At 41.4% G+C, this 19,896-nt stretch overlaps 1 protein-coding gene across 1 annotated transcript in view; it reads left to right on the top strand.

The window, feature by feature from the left end:
- The window catches only part of MGAT4B (alpha-1,3-mannosyl-glycoprotein 4-beta-N-acetylglucosaminyltransferase B), a 111,315-nt gene that overhangs the window by 1,945 nt on the left and 89,474 nt on the right, over window positions 1-19,896 (top strand). The window lies entirely within an intron of this gene.

Raw genomic sequence — 19,896 nt, 5'->3', positions numbered from 1 at the left:
GTCTCCCCTCCTGCTTCTCCCTTTTTTTGCAAAGGGCTCTTCTTTCCACATCCGTCCCGTTTGGGGGTTTTTCTTCGTGGGACCCAAAACGTGACCGGGAGATACTCTCTCTCTCCCGCCCCCCCTTTTAATCTGTGATGAGAGCCCACGGTGCATTTTCGCGGTGCGAGCAGGTGATCGGTGACCTTCGCCCTCGCCTTTCAGGAGTTTCTCCTTCGTTTGCAAGCTATGGTAGAAAACGTAAAGAAATTTACACTTCCCTCCCTGGAACGGGTAGTTAGTTGGCTGTCTCCTTTTCTTCCACATCCCTCCACATTTCTTCTTGTTGGCAGTATCCATTTTTGTGTTTGATATTTCTCTAGGAAAGCATATACAAGTCTTATGCAGTTATACAGGATGCCTATTAGGTTGCACCTTTTGATTTTACCCAAGTTTGGTCAGGCATGATTCTTCCTTTCTGTTCCTGGTGTCCCTGGACTTTGAAGCATTGGAAATGAGCATGAACAAAGCAAGACCCTCGGTTGGGTCCTATGCTGTTAGTTTACAGGACTAGAACATTTATCTGCTGCTCTTGATTCTGTTTTCCCCCTTTGTTTTTCTTACTATGACTGTATAGAATATGCTTTTTAAAAGATCTGCCCCTGTTGTTTATATGTATTTTAAGTATTTTGTGAGAAATGGTGTTCATCAGTTGGAATTGTGAGTCTCCTTGTAGCGATAAAAAGAAAATGAAAATTAGTGGCAATGGCCCAAGGAGGAAGGCAGACGTAAGAAGAAACCATGTCTGAAGTGTGTTAATATATTGCACATAGTTTTTGAAATTGTAAATGTGTTAAATGATAATTCAGGAGTTTTATTCTAAGATTCATGTATAGGAAAACTGATGCTTCTGTTGACTAAGTTAGGAAAGTATAAAAAATGGGTTCTCTGATTATTACTTGTTTATTATTGTTAGGGCTACTCAACACATTGCACTTTTTAAACTGAAATAAAGGAACATGAAGAACAGAGACTGCCCCTGTTCCATATAATGGTCCTGGATTACATATATTTAGCATTAATATCTACTGCCAGCACAACTATGTTAGACACCCATGCTACTGTGCCAGTATAAACTCACCATAAATTCTTTGGATGGATGCCGTGCTATTGTTCTTAACACTACAATATTGTCACACAACAACAACAACAACCAACCCTGTAATTAACCCTGTTAACTACATTAACTCACAAGGCTTTTTAAAACAAATATCTGTTAACTATCAAAATACATTGACAGTAGATTTGCATCAATATCTTGAGATTATTGTATCTGCCAGCTCTGAAATGAATTAATGGACTTTGTAATATTGCCCTTTTATGTGACTTTTAACACATCCTGGGACAGTAAGTTTTATAATGCGACTGTAACGTTTTTATTTCAGGAGAGTCATCTAAATAAGGTAAAGGTAAAGGTAAAGGTTCCCCCGCACACGCGTGCTAGTCGTTTCTGACTCTAGGGGCCGGTGCTCGTCTCCGTTTCAAAGCCGAAGAGCCAGCGCTTGTCCGAGGACGTCTCCGTGGTCATGTGGCCGGCATGACTAGACGCCCAAAGGCGCACGGAACGCTGTTACCTTCCCACCGGAGTGGTCCCTGTTTTTCTACTTGCATTTTTACGTGCTTTCGAACTGCTAGGTTGGCAGAAGCTGGGACGAGTAACAGGGGCTCACTCTGCTACGCGGCACTCGGGATTCGACCCGCCAAACTGCCGACCTTCTGATCAACAAGCTCAGCGTCCTAACCCACTGAGCCACCGCGTCCCTGTCATCTAAATACTAAATGATAAATAATAACCTAGGGGACATTCTATCTAGAGAAACAAATGCAAGCTTTTTCTTAGAATTATGAAGCTATAATTTTTCAGTAGGTTTTTTAGCTCAGAAAATTAAAATGGCATACCTGAAATATATTTTTTATCAGTTTTCCTATCAACATTCTTGATATTTACATGAATATCAATATTTTTAATATTCTGTATGAAATATTAAGCTGATTATAAAGCTTTATTGTCTTATTGAATTTGGCAAGCACATATGCATGTTACATCACAGACACCCTAAGTTAAATAGCTACATGTATCTTCATCTAGAAGGGACGCGGTTGCTCAGTGGGTTAGGATGCTGAGCTTGTCGATCAGATGGTCGGCAGTTTGGCGGGTCGAATCCCGAGTGCCGCGTAGCAGAGTGAGCGCCTGTTACTCATCCCAGCTTCTGCCAAACTAGCAGTTCGAAAGCACGTAAAAATGCAAGTAGAAAAATAGGGACCATTACGGTGGGAAGGTAACAGCGTTCCATGCGCCTTTGGCATCTAGTCATGCCGGCCACATGACCACGGAGACGTCCTCAGACAAGCACTGGCTCTTCGGCTTTGAAACGGAGATGAGCCCCTAGAGTTGGAAACGACTAGCACGCATGTGCGGGGGAACCTTTACCTTTAATTACCATGAAAGAGAGTTGTTGGAAAAGCCTGTATAGAGTTGAAGGACAAATTTGCCTTTAGGAAGCAATGTTTTTCAAAATAACAGATACCTAGGCTGTCTCAGAACTGGTATAAATTCTATCAACTCAAGAAAAGAGAGGGGTTTTTTTTTACACTTCCTTCAGGTACAGTAATTGTTGCTATTAAATGTAAAAGGGAATAATATGAATCTAATACCCAAATCAATACTGTACAACATATATTTATATAAAAGCAATGCACCATACATGTGTACATACAGGATAGCCGTCCACTTAACGACCACAGCAGTTGTTAAGTAAGTCTCACTCAATTTTATGAGCTTGTTTGCCATGGTTGTTAAGCAAATCATTGTGGTTGTTAAGTAAATTACCCAATCCTCAAGTGAATCTGGCTTACCCCATTGACTTTGCTGGTCAGATGTTGGCTGGGGAGGTCACAAATGATGCTGCAAGATGCTACAAGCATTGTAAATACATGCTGGTTGCCAAATGCTTGTGGCATTCTGATCACTTGGCCACAGGGTTCCTGCAAAGCTGTAAGGACCAGTTGCAAGTCACTTTTTTCAGTACCATTGTAACTTTGAGCAGTTGAATGGTTGTAGGTTGAGGACTACCTGTACTAGAGTTGTGAAGTTCTTTCCCTTTGAAGGCAGAAAGGTGTTTCATGGTACATCTATCTGAACTCCTTATCACCTCCCTCTTTTTCTGTGACTTCATGGCTATTTTTCAGAGCCGATTCTAGGAAAAAGGTGTGTTTGGCTGAAGCAGATTCAGACAGATGCTATGCATGCACCTCCTTGCATTTAAAAATACTTTTTAACCTTTCAGTCTGAAGTGCAATACATCTTTTACCCATGCAAAGTTGACCCTGCTTCTTATGTTTCATCTTACATTTTCCAGCAGTATTATATTGTAATTTTCTTTAGTCTCTTTCACTTGAAGATCTTCAATAAGGGTTTTAGGGATGATTTTCATCTTGAAATGTCCCCGTTTAACTTGTTATACCTGCTGCCCCTCTTCTCAAGTAGCATTAATATACAAAGCAGATAACAATCTGTTTTTCATTGCTACCCTGGCAATGTTTATACTAGGTAAAGGACTGTTGTATAAGCTAAATTTGTCCATCACTTTAAGGTCTTAAACTTCCAGTTTACCATGGTACATAATCATGCGTTAGGAACTTGTTCCCTCTGGTGTGCAGACTATTGTATTCATCTTCAGTTATTATTTCATCCATTAGATTTTCCACTGAAAACTGACATTATCCTACTATAGCTTCAAGGTTTGTAAAATATATAATGTCACACCTGTGGTCTGGTGACTAGGATGATTGGAGCAAAGCTGAAAGAACAAAAAACAACAACAATCACTTTGCAAAAACAACAACCAATAACTCTTGCACCTGCAAATCAGGACCACAGAATTTGGCAGGGATTCTCTACAGATACAACAGGATAAGAACTAGATGGGGGGAGGGGGGCAGAACAGATTTTAGGATGTCATCGCTTTGCACCAACATAAGAAATATGCAGAATGGTTTAACTCAATACAGTAGAGAATAATGATGTGGTTTCTTGGTTTTCACATGTTTTAATGTGTTGTTGAACCCATCCAGTGATTTCCTCTAGCTTTGCCTTTTTATTGAGCGTTGTGCTGTTACTGTGCTACTAAAAAACAAACCTTCTTTTTAATGAATGTTAATATGGCCGTTCTGAGGGTTAGGTCTGGAGGCTGTTGCTAAACCTAGCCTCAGTCAAACTACTTAAGGAGTAGTCCTTCTTGTCAATAGGTTTCGTTCTGGCAAGGCTAATGGATATTGTGCTTTGCCTACTGCTTAGCTTCTTTATTAACTTAGTGCCTCTATTTTGGCTGCTAGTTTCTACATTTTAGAAGTCATTAGGGCCATATCATCCATCTGTCTGGAGGCTATTTTACTCCCCCCTACCCATTTAAACAATGTGTCTTTGTAGCTCTGCATAATGGGTTTGGGCTGGGGATGCCCTTCCTTGCTTCTCTTGCATTACTCATCAACTAAAAGGTTCTTTCAGCTGTGGTATAAATCCCATTAAAACCTTCTCCCTACAGAGCTTTAAATAAACAGATTTGGAGAGTGATACCAGCAGAGAAATTTCTGTCTATTGCTATCTAGGCCTTCTTGAAAACGTCGTATGTGCCCTTCTTTGTTCCCCTGTTATTTTAAACACTGGAGAAAATTGACTTCTGCCTGTATTTGTAATGGTTGTAAAAGCCAATGAATGACATGTAATTCTCTATTTAAGTCAGAAATGCCGCTTAAGTAATACGAATGGCAGTGAAAGGAAAACAATCTTCTTACAGTTTATTCTTGCTGTTTAATATCAGTTCATGTTGTAAGATGGGGAGTTCTAGTATTTTTCTCCATTTGTTATTTAGAGTTGTAAAAATCTTTCGCTTTTTTTCAAGTCTTAAGAAAAATATGCACGTTGTTTTCAAAATAACAGGAGACTATATACTTTAGGTAAATGTTGAATGGTTTATTTAGTTATTTGTTATAGTCATACTCACCTTTTCTCTAGCAACTGAAACTGTCTTATACAGGACTTTTGCCCTCTAAATGTTCTTGTAAGAAACAAGGTTGCGTAAGTAAAGTAGGTAGGCTGAAAGCTAGTGAATGGACCACAAGTTACCCAGCTAACTTTATGAGAGAAGGGTTTTCCACACTGCAACCTTAAGCTGATTGGTCCCTGGGTTATTATAAGCCATATGAAAAAAAACGCCTCAGATTAAAAAAGTCCTTTCATCCACTTTGGCCGCAGCATGATGTGTCCTTTGGACTGTGTGACAGTTTGTAATTAGTGGATTCCCCTGCTTTTTTTTTTTACACCTTCTTAGCTGGTTAAAAAACAGAAAGAAATTACATACAATACTTTAGGATAGAAGGGTGACTTCAGCTAGATGAAGAACGTAGGAGAACTGTTGTGATTTTACTTTATTAAAAAAAACAGGTCCCTAGTTTCACTATTTTATGAATGAACTTGCCAAAAACTTTCTACCACTGGTAAAAGTGGGGTTTTTTCCTGTTTGCTTAATGACTAGAAGGCAGGGGGACCAGTGCCTGGAGAGAGGGGGTATTCCCGCACAGTAGCTACCTGAAGTGAAGCAATTTGCTTACGATGAAATGAAGCAGAGAAGCTAGAAAGAAGCCCTTGAACTGGCACAGACTGGAAAACCCAGAGAGCAGGAAAGGCAGGTAGAGGTTGCCGTCCTTGGGAGCATATAAAGGATTACATCATGCATTCTTTACCTCATGAAATGGTTGGTGGCCATGGTACAATGGCCACTGATGTGACGGCAAGCTGACCCCGAGGATGACTTGAGTGGGAATTTGAATTTGAGTTCTGCTAATCGCTGCATATTAAATAGTTCAAAACAATCATCACAGGAAGTTCTATCTAAGAAAAAAATATTGAGCATGCCTAGACATATGGTAGTGACAAGCTAAAATTAGCTGAGATACTTCCCACTATTTTGCAATATTTAGGAGGAGGAGGAAGAGGCAAGTTTGGCATTATAAGAATCTTGACATAAGGTATAAAAGCTGAAAGAGATAATGCATTTTATTCCTTTATCACCTTTATATTTTAATATTTCTATATCTACTAGTTAACATTTTTGGAACTTGGAATGAAGTGTTAGAGTTTGCATATTATGTGCTGATAGACTTTGACTGACAATAGTTTTATCAGGAAGATTTTTTTCTAAAAAAAAAAATTCCAGTAATTGAAGCATCATGGAAATGAGAACTGCTGAAATAATCAATATCTCTAGCTTGTAACTAAAGCTTACAGAAGAGTCACAAGTCAGAGATATGGGTGAGACTGTGGTGTACTCGTTGCCTGAATTACGGATTGTAGAGACTTAGTTAAGACTGGGAATTAAATACTGTAGACTAGAGGTAGTCCATCAGAAAAAAATTGGGCTGATATTTATAGGCAGGACACAGGGTAACCAGCATGGAACAAGATAGAAAATAGGTAACTTTGAACATTACTATTGTTAAAGGAGTTGTAATTCAGTTTTTATGTACGGTACTTAAAAACTCCAACAAGTCTGGTGTGTATTCTGCTGCTTGTGCAGTTAGAGAATGTTGTGGGAGTTTCCAGAGAAGACTTAATTTTTCATTGTTTGGGCAATTGGCAAGAAAGCATTTGGAGCAGGTGACAGGAAGCATAATTGCCCTGTTTCTTCTGTTGGTCTGTGAAAGAGGTCTTTACTATAATAGTATCTGTAATGCTGCAGATTTTCCTTTCTGATGCAGTTCAATATGAAATTCAAGCCTGGTCTGTTAGCTGGTTTGCGATTCAGTGTGTTGCTGAAAACATGGCCTGTAAGTTTTATATAATTTATTTCTCATAGTTATAGACTGTGAGCATGGAGCATAAGAAAAAGGGGATTGTAAGAGGCTGAGGAAATGTAGGAAAAGTAGCAAAAATAAACTACTAGTCCCAACTGAAGAAGAAGCTGAATAATCTTTTCATTTCATTTTTGTAACAATAGCAAAGTTTTATAGAAATATGGCTTATGTTCTGATGTTGTTATTTTGGCTCTACATTGAACACGTAACTCCACCACCCTCTTCAGAAGCACAACTTCTAAAGAGTTAAAATATTTACATAAGGGGTTTCCTAATGCAGGCAAAGCAATTCAGGTGTGGCATAAGAACAGCTCAAACTATCTCCATCATTTGTTTCTATCGCTGTTCAGTGTCCTAGAGGGCAGTCTTCTTGAATGCCTTGTCAGATGTGATAGGCGACAACTCCCATCAGGCAAGGATAATCAGGTTGGAAGAGGCTGCCCTGTGGTGTCACATTATAGTTGGCATTTAAAAAAACTTATTTATTACATTTATATGGCCTGCCATCTCAAAGAAAACAACACAGCATACAATAATCAATAAAAGCAACAAAATGTGAAAGCCATCATTAAGGTAAAGGTAAAGGTTCCCCCGCACATGCGTGCTAGTCGTTTCCAACTCTAGGGGCCGGTGCTCATGTCCGTTTCAAAGCCGAAGAGCCAGCGCTTGTCCAAGGACGTCTCCGTGGTCATGTGGCTGGCATGACTAGACGCCAAAGGCGCACGGAACGCTGTTACCTTCCCACCTGTAGTGGTCCCTATTTTTCTACTTGCATTTTTGCGTGCTTTCGAACTGCTAGGTTGGCAGAAGCTGGGACGAGTAACAGGCGCTCACTCTGCTACGCGGCACTCGGGATTCGACCCGCCAAACTGCCGATCTTCTGATCGACAAGCTCAGCGTCCTAACCCACTGAGCCACCGTGTCCCTTGAAAACCAACATTATAAACATATAAAAAATCATTATTAAAAATAAGAAAACCTGAAAATTTTAAATACTGTATATAAACCACATAGAGAGAGAGTAAAAGATTAAACACAATGGAGCCATCTAAGAACTTCTCCAGCTCCCTGGAGCCTCCAGGCATGGTGACTCAAACAGATCTTGAGAGACTTCTGAAATAATAACAGGGATGGAGCTAACCTGATTTCGGGGAGCGGGGGGAACAATGTTCTATAGCAGTGGTGGTGAACCTATGGCACGGGTGCCAGAGGCGGCACTCAGAGCTCTCTCTGTGGGTACCGGCATCATGCCCTGGAGGTGGCAACTGTCCCTCTTCAACCAGCCGCCTGCTAATTTGCCGAGGTCCCACATGGCTGAATGCATCCCAGTACGGCTGGTTTCCCTCCCCCCCATCCCATCCCTCCTGTCCTCGCATGCTTTTCCCAGCCACAACCCACTGTATCACCTCAGTTGTTGGCCGACCATCCATCTCAGAGGCGGCTTCTTTGAACTGCTGGCGACGGGCTGTGGAGCCCCAGAGTGCGCCTGTCGAGGGACCAGCAGGCTGTGGCTACTGATGGACACCGTTGGCCCCCATGCGCTCGCTGGCCTCTGTGTGCGGGAGCCAATGATGTCAGGCAGCAGCTGCCCCAGCCCTTTCCTTGCCCCATGGCAATGGCACCCCCACCCAGCCTCGCTTCACCCCACAGGATGAGTCTCCTGCCTACCGCCCCACCTGCCAGAGACCCCCTGGAGCTCCACTAACCCTGCCCCCCCACAGGTGTCCCTCCCCACGAGCAACATTGAGGTGACCACACCCACCTTGGCCACATCCACCCAATCTTCCCTGGCCACCACAGCCACACCCATCCAGTGGGCCACACCCACCTGGCACCCAGTGATAAATAAGTGGGTTTTGGGTTGCAGTTTGGGCACTCGGACTCTAAAAGGTTCGCCACCACTGTTCTATAGGGTGCACCCTAGGATGGAGAAGGCCCATCTCCTGAGGCCCACCAAACTGCAATAGTTTTTTTCTAATTACTCCCATGGACCTATTTCAGGTGACTTGGGTAAAGATGGCTGAAATAATCTTTTGCAGGGGCATGTGGAATTTTTTCCCCCAGCATCTGTTACTAAAAGTGCTCAGATTTGTTCTTAGTTTGGACACTGGCTTGCTTGCAGGTCTTGTGGAGATGCTTAGGGAGGAGTCTTGTCCTGTTATCTGGGATTAGTTTGAACAGCTGGACTGGAGAAATTGGACAGGATTCTTAGAGCTGTGAGCTCAGCCACTTACAGTTTAAGATCCATGCCCCTCGTCATTGGTAAAAGCAGCCTTGGGGGTTGGGGGGAATCCTATGAATGGATTCTAGCAATGGTTAATGCTTCCTTGAATGGGGGGATTGTTCCTTTGCCTCTTAAGGAGGCTTCCTTTTTATCCCCCCTCAAGAAGCCATCACTGGACCCCACTATACTAGACAATTTCCATCCAGTATCTAACCCCCTTTTGGAGGAAGGGGATTGAAAAGGCAGTTTCACAGCAACTTCAGAGGACTTTGGATGAAACAGATTATCTGGATCCCTTTCATTTGGGCTTCAGGTCCCGATATGGAACAGAAATGGCATTGGCTGCAGTTTTGGATGATCTCTGGCAAATGTGGGATGAAGGTAGTGCATCTATCCTTGCCCTACTTGACTTCTCTGTGGCTTTTGATACCATCTACCGTGGTATCCTTCAGGATTGCCTCAGGATCAGGGTGGGTGGCACTGTGTTGTGCTGGTTCCCAGCCTTCTTCCAGGGCCAATTCTAGTCAGTGGTGGTTGGGGAGGAGAGACCCCGCCCTCAAGCCCCGCTCTGTGGGATGCTGCAGGGCTCGGTACTCTCCCCTCCCCTCTCCTATTCAGCATCTACATGAGATTGTTCATCCCTCACCACCATGGGTTGAAGCATTATCTGTATGCTGATGATCTTCACTTATACATCCTTGCTCTTGGCAAATTAAGCAATGCTGCAAAAATCTTATGGTGCCTGGAGGCTGTTAGGTTCTGGTTGGGGAACAAGAGGTTTCAGATGAATTCTGGCAAGACTGAGTGACTTTGGATTTTGGGGCCTTCTGGTTATTGGACTATACCATCTTTCGTGCTGGATGGGGTAGCAGTGCTGTGTGTGCAATTTGGGTTCCACCTAGGCTCACGACTCCTGATCAAAGAGCAGGTAGCAGTTCTGGTTGAGATGGCCTTTGCACGAGTTTGTGTTGTGTGGCAGTTGTGCCCATACTTAGATCTTAGATCAGGGTGCTCTGCTCACTGTAACTCATGTCTCTAAGTCACTTCGTATTTGGATTTCTGTAATGTGTTCTAAATGAGGCTGTCCTTGAAGAGTATCTGGAAGTTTCAGCTAGTGCAAAATGCAACAATGTTGGTAATTATATATGACTGTAGAACAGCACACATTACATCTCTGTTCCACAAGCTCTATTATTTGCCGGTGTGCTTCAAGGAGCCTTGGTGGCACAGTGATTAGAATGCAGTGTTACAGGCTAACTCTGCCCACAGCCTGGAGTTGACTCAAGGTTGACTCAGCCTTCCATCTTTCTGTGGTCGGAAAAATGACCCAGATTGTTGGGGGCAATATGTTGGCTCTGTAAACCGCTTAAAGAGTGCTGTAAAGCACTATGGAACAATATATAACTCTAAGGCAGGGGTGTCAAACTCAATTTCATTGAGGGCCGCATCAGCATTGCCGTTGCCCTCGGGGGGCCGGCTGGGTGTGGCCAGGGTGGGTGTGGCCTACTGGGTGGGTGTGGCTGGAGTGCGTATGGCTTACTGGGTGGGCACGGCCAGCTCTACATCATTTCTGTCAAGGGTGCCTATGGGGGCCTGGGCAGGAGTGGGACAGATCTGAGGGTCTCTGGCAGGAGATGGGACCAAGGAAGTGCCAAGGCATGGTCCACCAGAGGAGCCTCACTGTTCCTCTCAGGCCATGGGGGGGGGGCTGGACGGTGGTGCAGAGGTCAAATGCCTAGCCCAGCCCTCAAGCACCCACTGCACTAAGCCCAGCCCCACTTCCCCAAGGGGGTGCCCAGCTGCAAGGCCCACCCAAGGGGGTGCCTCAGAGCTGCTGCTGCTGTGCTTGGTCTCCTTAGCCAGGTTGCTTATGATGGGTATGAGGGCAAAATCAAGAGGGAGGCCCAATCCCTCTCCATGTGAGGAGACCTGGCTTTGTATCCAAAGCTTCCTTAGCAATAAGGTGACCCCCCAGGATAGACCAGGAGGAGGGGGCAAGGGGATGGTGAAAGGGCAGCAGGGCAGGACTAAGGTAGGATTTCCCTCAGACCTTCCCTCTCCTTCCTTCCTTCCTTCCAAAGAACAGAGTGGTGGGAAAATATTTGAGATGAGGGAGGGAGAAAAACAGGCAAGAAACACAGCTGGGGAAGTGTCATCCTTTGTGAGGAATGAAGAAATGCACCATTGCCTGGAAATGGCCAGCACATGGCCCTCGCCTACTTCACATATCCGGCTTGGTGGGCTCTATGGGAGGGGATGCCATGAGCAGCGGGAGAGTCGATGTTACCTGCGCAATGCTGCCCAGCCCCTAGCCTGCCTGGTTTTGGCAGGTAGCAGGGTGCTCTACTCACAGTGCCGAGAGGCTGAGCCGGGTGGCATGAATCTGAAGAGAAGCACAATGCTGCCCAACCCCTAGCCTGCCCGAAGTAGGCAGGGCCATGTGCTGGCCACTTCCAGGCGATGGTGCATTTCTTCATTCCTCCCCAGCATACGCCAAGGGGGCAGTACCGATACGGCATGGGTCAGTCCCTCGCTGTTTCCAGATGGCCTTGTGGAGCTAAGACTGAATGTATTTCAGCATAGATGACCACCACGAAATTGTACATTGGCTCCTGGCCAGCCTGGGCCAGGGCCAAGGCAGCGGGGGCCATTCCCTTACTGTTTCCAGGATGGCTTCGTGGGCCACATGAAACCACTTCGCGGGCCGTATCTGGGCCCCGGGCCTTGTGTTTGACATGTCTGCTTTAAGGGCTATTGCTATTTGACTTTTAAAGCCCTTCATGGCAGGGGGTTGGTTATCTGAAGGACCACCACTCCCCAATTACATCTGTCTGCCCCATTAGGTCTGGCAGGGAAGGCATGTTGCGGGTCCCATCTACCAGGGTGTTACATTTGAACAGGTCCCAGGAAGTGGTCCTTCTCTGTCATAGCACCTGATTTCTGGAACCTTCTACATCAGACCTGTCAAACTCATGATGTCAAGTGACGTCACACAACGTATTGGGACGGTTTTGCCATTGCCGGCAATGGGGTGGGCATGGCTTCCATGTGACACGTCCGGCCCATGGGCCGGCAGTTTGACACCCCTGTTCTACATCCTCCCCCCCATCCAGGTGAGATTAGTTCCATTCTTTTCAACATTCTGCAAGTCCTTCAAGACGGGCTATGTTATCAGGCCTGGGGCTCCCATAGGCCCAGGCAGATTTTGCATTGGCTCTCTTACTGTGGTTGATATCATTCTTCTCTTGTTTTGTGTGCCTTTTTATAGTTATTTTTTAAAATTGTGATTGTTTTATGTATTTATTGCTTAATTAAGTTTTGTATGCTATCCAGAGTCATTTTCACGTGTGATGGGCTATTATACAGATATGGTAAATACCGTAAATAAATGTGCCCATCATGAAGTACCTAGAGAGGGGGAAAATGTGATGAAATATTTAAAAGAAAATTAGCTAGATTCCAATTTTAGTTTAGCAGCACAGAGTTACAATTACTTTTAATATCTAAAAATTGCCAGAGCTATGTTGCCTTACAGGAAAAAAATTATGAGTCACTGACAATTTTTGTGCATCAGGTGTCAAAATGAAGCAGCATGATGATGCCCACGGTTGAAACTTGTTCATTAGGAACTGAACTGAAGCCATTTAATGGGCTATCAGGCATCCCTGACTTTAGCTAGGCAGCTGCCTGTACTGACAGGTCTGAATGATGATCTAGAATTGGGAAAATACTGCAGTGGTCAGGTAACAATTAAACTCTTGAAGCGCACAATTCTATGGTAGCAACCTTTTCGCACAAAAGAGTAACTCTCTGCCATGGCTTCTGAAAAATACCCAGCAAATCATTTATCAGAATTAGTACCAGTTGAAACACATTGTATCCCTCTGCTTACTTACACCTTTATTACTGCTGTTAACTGGTAAACATTTATTATGAATGTCAGTCAGCTGTGTTTGTTTTTCAATAGACAATTTATTATACAGAATAAATGTACCCATTTATCTAATATGGTAAAACAAAAATGGGCAGAATTATGCCTCACTTAATATACAATAGGGAACAGATCCTTTTTGGAAACATGGAATATTTTGTTTTGGGGAAGATATAATGAATGTATTGCCAAATTACTATTACGGTAGAAAATAAAATGATTGGGAAAGGACAAGGTATCTCTACACAAAAAGGCAAACAAAACTGCCCAAAAACCTGAATGTCAAAAAGAACTGGACTAAAAATCCCAAAGCACAATCATGCTCCTTTGAATGAATTGCTTTTATTTGCTCAGCCCCTCCAGATCTGTCAAAGCACATAATAATAATAATAATAATAATAATAATAATAATAATAATAATAATAATAATAATAATAATAATAATAATAATAATAATAATAATAATAAAATAAATAAATAAAGTTGGAAGGGACTTTGGAGGTCATCTAATCCAACCCCCTGCTCAGGCAGGAAACACTATACCATTTCGGACAAATGGCTGTCCAGTCTCTTCTTAAAAACTTCCAGTGTTGGAGCATTCACCACCTCTGGAGGCAGGTTGTTCCACTGGTTAATTGTTCTGTCAGGAAGTTTCTCCTTAGTTCTAGGTTGCTTCTCTCCTTGACTAGTTTCCATCCGTTGCTTCTTGTCCTGCCCTCAGGTTCTTTGGAGAATAGCTTGACTCCCTCTTCTTTGTGGCAGCCCCTGAGATATTGGAACACTGCTATCATGTCACCCCTCACTCTTCTCTTCCTTAAACTACACATACCCAATTCCAGCAACCGTTCCCTATATGTTTTGATCCACTTCCCCTTGTCACTCATTTCTTTGTTCCTCTTTTGATAAGATACACTTCCTATTTCTTTTTTTCTCTTTCAGTCATGATCATTTCTTCCCGTTTTTTCTTTCATCTCCAGGAACAACATCTGCGCTCTCTCCTCAGTTAGGTAGTTCCACAAGCTTTCCTAATTCTCCCTGTGGTCCATGTATTCTTCACTACTTGTGCCCTAATTTTCCTTACCAAGTTGCAATACGCCTGCCTTCTGTCAGGACAAGCCCATATTCCCTCCTCACCAAGCCATGGTAACTGGATCTATGAGGACACTTTAAAGTGGGGCACTGACCTGCAGCTGTCTGCTCTTTTTATTTCCTAGGAATATCTGATCTGGTATCATCCAGAGGCATTTTGTATAATTATGAAAGCAGATTATGAGATGTTCTGGTCCCTTGAAAATCTGTCATTCTTTAAGGTACTTTGAAGATAAAAAAAGTGTTTGTTGGTATATTGGTGCCTGTGGCATGTTATGTAATTCCTAATAAGTTATGGGAATAGCCATTTTGTGTTTTCTTAATTTGGTCATTTCTAAAGAACTAACAGAAGGGACGCGGTGGCTCAGTGGGTTAGGACGCTGAGCTTGTCTATCAGAAGGTTGGCAGTTTGGTGGGTCGAATCCTGAGTGCCGCGTAGCAGAGTGAGCGCCTGTTACTCGTCCCAGCTTCTGCCAACCTAGCAGTTCGAAAGCACGTAAAAATGCAAGTAGAAAAATAGGGACCACTCCAGTGGGAAGGTAACAGCGTTCCGTGCGCCTTTGGCATCTAGTCATGCCGGCCACATGACCACAGAGATGTCCTTGGACAAGCGCTGGCTCTTCGGCTTTGAAACGGAGATGAGCACCAGCCCCTAGAGTTGGAAACGACTAGCACGCATGTGCGGGGGAACCTTTACCTTTTTAAAGAACTAACCTGAAGACAAAATCTCCTGCAAAATGAATTTGAGTGATGATGTCATTCTCTCCTCATTTTTCACCTTATATCTTAAATATGGAACAGGTTAATAACTGAGACCTATTTATTTTCACATTTCATTTCGGTAACTTTTGTTTAAGGGCATTCTCTGTTGCTCATGGTTTTTTGTGTTTCTTGAGTCACAGATTAAGTAACAGAGGTATTATTTCCTCTTCTGCAGTAAAGTTAGATTTATTGTTAGTGCTTGCTTAATTGCACTTAACTTTTTCAATCAATGTTGCCTTTGTAATGCGATTTTCTGTAGTCTATAATCACTGACGGGAATATCTACTGAATGAATTAAATTTCTTACTATCCTAACACTGCATTAATATTCCACCCCACCCCCCCCGACCCAATTCATTGTCTCTTCTGTCCCTAGGCTGGTTGAACCTGAATAATAACCATATCACAATTCTGATATGAACAGAAACAATGTTGATCTGTTTAAAATTCTAATATTTAATATGAATGTGTCATTTTACTAATCTCATTGAGATTCCTTATCTGCAAAAGTTATAGGAAGGGAAAGTGGTCAGAAAAAAATAGAACAAACTAACAACAGTGGTGTTTCTCTAACTCCATTTTCTCTAGCAGAAGCAGGTATTAATCAGGGAGCTATTGAATGATAAGCTAATATTGAAATCTATATATGCATAATTTTAAAGTCATGGTATAGATTCCCTGAATGCCTTTTTACACGTGATAATGGTTTGGGTGAGAGATAATTACTTGATCACAGATTCATAAGTTGAAAAGAGTCATTGTATTCAACTCCTTATTGAGTTCAGGAATTCACATTATAGCAGCCCAGATAGCTGCTTAGCTCCACTTAAATATATTCAGTAAAAGGAAGTCCACCTGGGTAATTGGTTTCCATAGTTGAATACTTCCTTCTGTTAGGAAGTATTTTCTAACATTAAGTGAGAATCTGCTTCCTGTAACTTAAATCCAATATTCCATATCCTGCATACAAAAAAAATGAGAAAATAGATCTTCTGTTCCATATGAGATCCTCTCAGGTACTTGAAGAGTGCTAATATATCCTTCTTTAGTCATCTTGTCTTAAGGCTAAACATAATGCCTTCAATCTCTTTCTAAGACTTAGTTCCTAGTTTTCCAATCATTGTTATTGCTATTTTGGTAGCTGTTCCAATTTCTCTGAACATTTCTTTTAATGTGATGCCCAGGTTTGGACACAGTACTTGAAGTGGAATCTGACCAAAGCAGAATAAAATGGAATTATTCCTTCTAGCAATTTTGAAATAATATTTCTGTTGTTATAGCCTAACATTGCATTTGCCTTTTTTTTTTGCAACTTCTGGCAGTCGTCTATACTTCCAAGAACATTTTTCAAAATTACCAACTACCCACTGCTGCTAGTTGACTTGGTAGCAAGCTGGAATTGGACTTTTTTATTTTGGCAGCAGCACTTTGGAAAATGTTATATGTGTGTTTAGGTACAGTTATACAGATAGTCCTCAACTTATGACTCTTCGTTTAATGACTGTTCACAGTTATGATGGCAGCGGAAAAAAGGCCACTGGTTCTTGCACTTACAATTATTGGAAGCATCCTTGTGGTTATGAGATTGCAATTTGGGAGCTTGGCAACTTGCATGTATTTATGACAGTTGTGGTATGCTTCAAAGGACACTCCTCCACAGCTGGCTTCTGACAAGCAGAGAAGGCAGCAATATAATTGCTAGTCACAGTCCTATGATGTCTTGTTTTACAATCTGCTGTGACTCACTTAAGGACTAAAGTGGAAATGAGGTCATAAGCCTGTCGCAGGCACATGCTGTCTCACTTCACAACAATACCACTCAACAATGAAATTTCCCATCCCAATTCTGGTCATTAAGTGAGGACTACCTGTACTTGGAGTGATGGTTCTAAGTATTATAACACCAGAAGTTTTATCAATGTGTTAGTTGTCTGTTCATCATATGGAAATAATAATGTTCATGTACTATTATAGAAACGCACTCATTATAAACAAATAAGCAAGTGCTAAAGAACTGAGAAAGCAAAAAAGGAAGAAAATTCAAACATTAAATGTAGGTTATACATGTACTTAGGTGGTTCATGCATTCACACAGCTTTTCAACTATACAATTGTCTTTGGATAAACTGCAGTTGGAATGACACAGAAAGGACTTCAGATTTAGAAAAAAGCATTTCACCCTTGTATGAACTATAGATATATAGTTCAGAAAAATATAATTCAGATAGCCTGACTCTTTAAGAAGCCGGATAAGGTTGCAAATTGCAGGAGAATAAGGCTTGATGTCAAGGCTGGGGCTCTGGGGAGCCACAGCTGGATCCACAAGGCTAAGCAGCTACTTGTTCCCATTTCACAAAAGTAGCTCAAGTTCAGAATCTTGCTACTATCACACAGCTGAATTTAAGCTTTGTGGAAATCTCTGATTGCACAAAGACTGTTATCTCCAGATTATAACCTGGCAACAGAAGTACTGATAAAGTCTTTTTCATTATTATTATTTAGCATCATTGCTTTAAGTCAGTTACACTGGAAATTTTAGCCTAATGACCCAAGTATTTCAGATCAATCTCAGATTCTTGATGATACACGTAGTCCTCAACCTATGACCACAATTCAGCCCAAAATTTATGTTGCTAAGTGAGAAATTTTTTAAGTGAGTTTTGCCTCATTTAATGGCTTTTCTTGCCATATTTGTTAAGTGAATCACTGCAGTTGTTAAATTAGGTTGAATTTGGCTTCCCCATTGGCTTTGCTTGTCAGAAGGTTGCAGAAGGGGATCACATGATGACCCCGGGACACCGCAACTGTCATAAATGTGAAAAATGATCATGAGTCACTTTTTTCAGTGCCGTTGTAACTTCGAATGGTCACTAAGTGAACTGTTGTAAGGTGAGGACTACTTATACACCATTTGTTATAACTACTTAGCAAAGAAAAAACATGAAATTATGGCAAAATTAAACCCGCTTGTTACTTTTTCTGAGCAGATAATGTTTTCCTTGAGAGCTTTGAATTTGAAAAACTATTATTTTGAAAATTCGACAATATACTAAGAGTTGATTTATGCACACATTGAATTTTCTAAAGGATTCTAGAAATGTACCTGAAGTGTATCTGAAGCTGTAGTACTGTAAGAGTGGGGGAGTTATATGAATATTACTTCACAAACCATAAATAGTAGAAAGTGGTTGGCAGTTTTTCAATTAATCTGGCTTATTAATGAATTGATTCAGTGCTGGGACAGTGGTTTGTTAGAAAATAGGTAAACAGGCAGCTTTAAAAATGCAATTTCTTGGCTGCATTATTTCAGGCCCTGAAAGATTTATTTTGGCAAATTAGAGGTTTCTTTCCTAAGTGCAAACACTTGTAGCAAATATTCTCATTATAACATTCCTTTCCAAAGCCTCCATGTGTGAGTTAACTTATGACCTGCAACAAACTATCTCTGAGATATGTTACACTAAGCTTGGCTTATACTCAACCCTTTCATAATTTGTTTTCTCGCATTTCACAGAACAGAAAAATGCAGCTGACATTATTCTAGCTGTTTCGTATTTGATATTATTTGTACAGGTTTATTTAACTAGTAGTAAAGTAGGATTAGAATATTTCTATGCTAATCCTATTTAGCAAGGATGTAAAAACAAAACAAGCCTTTTAAAAGGCTCTGATGATAGAGCTACATTTTTATATTATTTGAAATAGCGACATGGCTATAAAGTATTTTAAAATTAAAGTAGAAGAAAAAAATTGATTCACATCAAACAAAATACTATATAATTAATTATAATTATAATCCCTTAACTGGTTACAGTATATAAATACTGTTACTATATATAGTATATGGAAACAAAACTACATGAAATGTAAACTGAAATATCTTGGTTATTCTTAACGTTGTGAAAAGTTGAAAACCACATTTGTACCTAGTAGGTAATAAGACAGAAGTTAACTTTCGGGGGAATCCATTCCGAACATTTGCACATTGGAAAATTATACTCTGAAATATGACAAACCTTCTCTTCCCTACCAGCATGAGCAAATTAAGTTTTGTATTATGCAGGTTAGCTGGAAAGAGTTTAGTAGAAAATTCCCAATGAGGATTGACTTTGAAATACATCGTGGGTCAAGTGCTTTAGATCAGGGGTCCCCAACCACCAGTCCGTGGACTGGCACCAGTCTGGAGCATTGCAGAAACCGGGCCAGGCAAACAAGTGAAGCCCTAACTGCGGGGTGCAGGCAGCATGTGAAACCCCACCTCCTCCGGTCTGCGGAAAAAACTCTCCTTGGAAACCATCCCTGGTGCGCAAAAGGTTGGGGGACACTATTTTAGATAAAATTTTTCATGTATAGCAATTGCAGAATCGAGGTATATTTGAGCTGGACTGCTACATATAAACAGCATTTGTATTCATTGTTCAAAATCTTTATTGTTGTTATTATTTTGAGTTTATTAATTTTTATTTCCTGTAGATATGTTTCTGTAATACTAGTAATGTAGCACACTAATATTATAAAGCAACCTATAGTTACTTGGTATAATTTATAATTTATGTTCCAAAGTACAGTATATTTGAGCAAAATAAATGGATAGAATAAAGGAGAGAAAATAATACATTAATACACATTTCTTCCTCTCATTAATCTTACCATTTTCTCCTTGAGATTTAGCACACAACAACTGAGACAGGAAACTATTTGCTGTTCTAAAATAGTATTCTGGAGTCACATCCTTTGTGTGTATTCTAATCTCCTGTTCCTCATTTTACTGTATATTTTTTCTGCTATCCACTGTTGGGCTGTTTATTCAGTTCGGGTGATGGTTGAGCTCAAGCAAATTCTTCCCCAGACACCTCTTTTTAGATCAAATTGCCCCTGCTCTTTTACTATCCTCTTTGTTCCTCCAATAGTACTATATTCCTTTTTCAAACTGAAATTGAATACATTCTTCTTACTCTTCTGTACGATCAAGATACCATTTTTCCTACATTTTTCTCTC

Source organism: Vipera berus, assembly GCF_964194415.1.
Source record: "Vipera berus genome assembly, chromosome: 2".
Classification (NCBI taxonomy): Eukaryota; Metazoa; Chordata; class Lepidosauria; order Squamata; family Viperidae; genus Vipera; species Vipera berus.
This window is presented reverse-complemented; position numbering and strand designations above follow the sequence as displayed.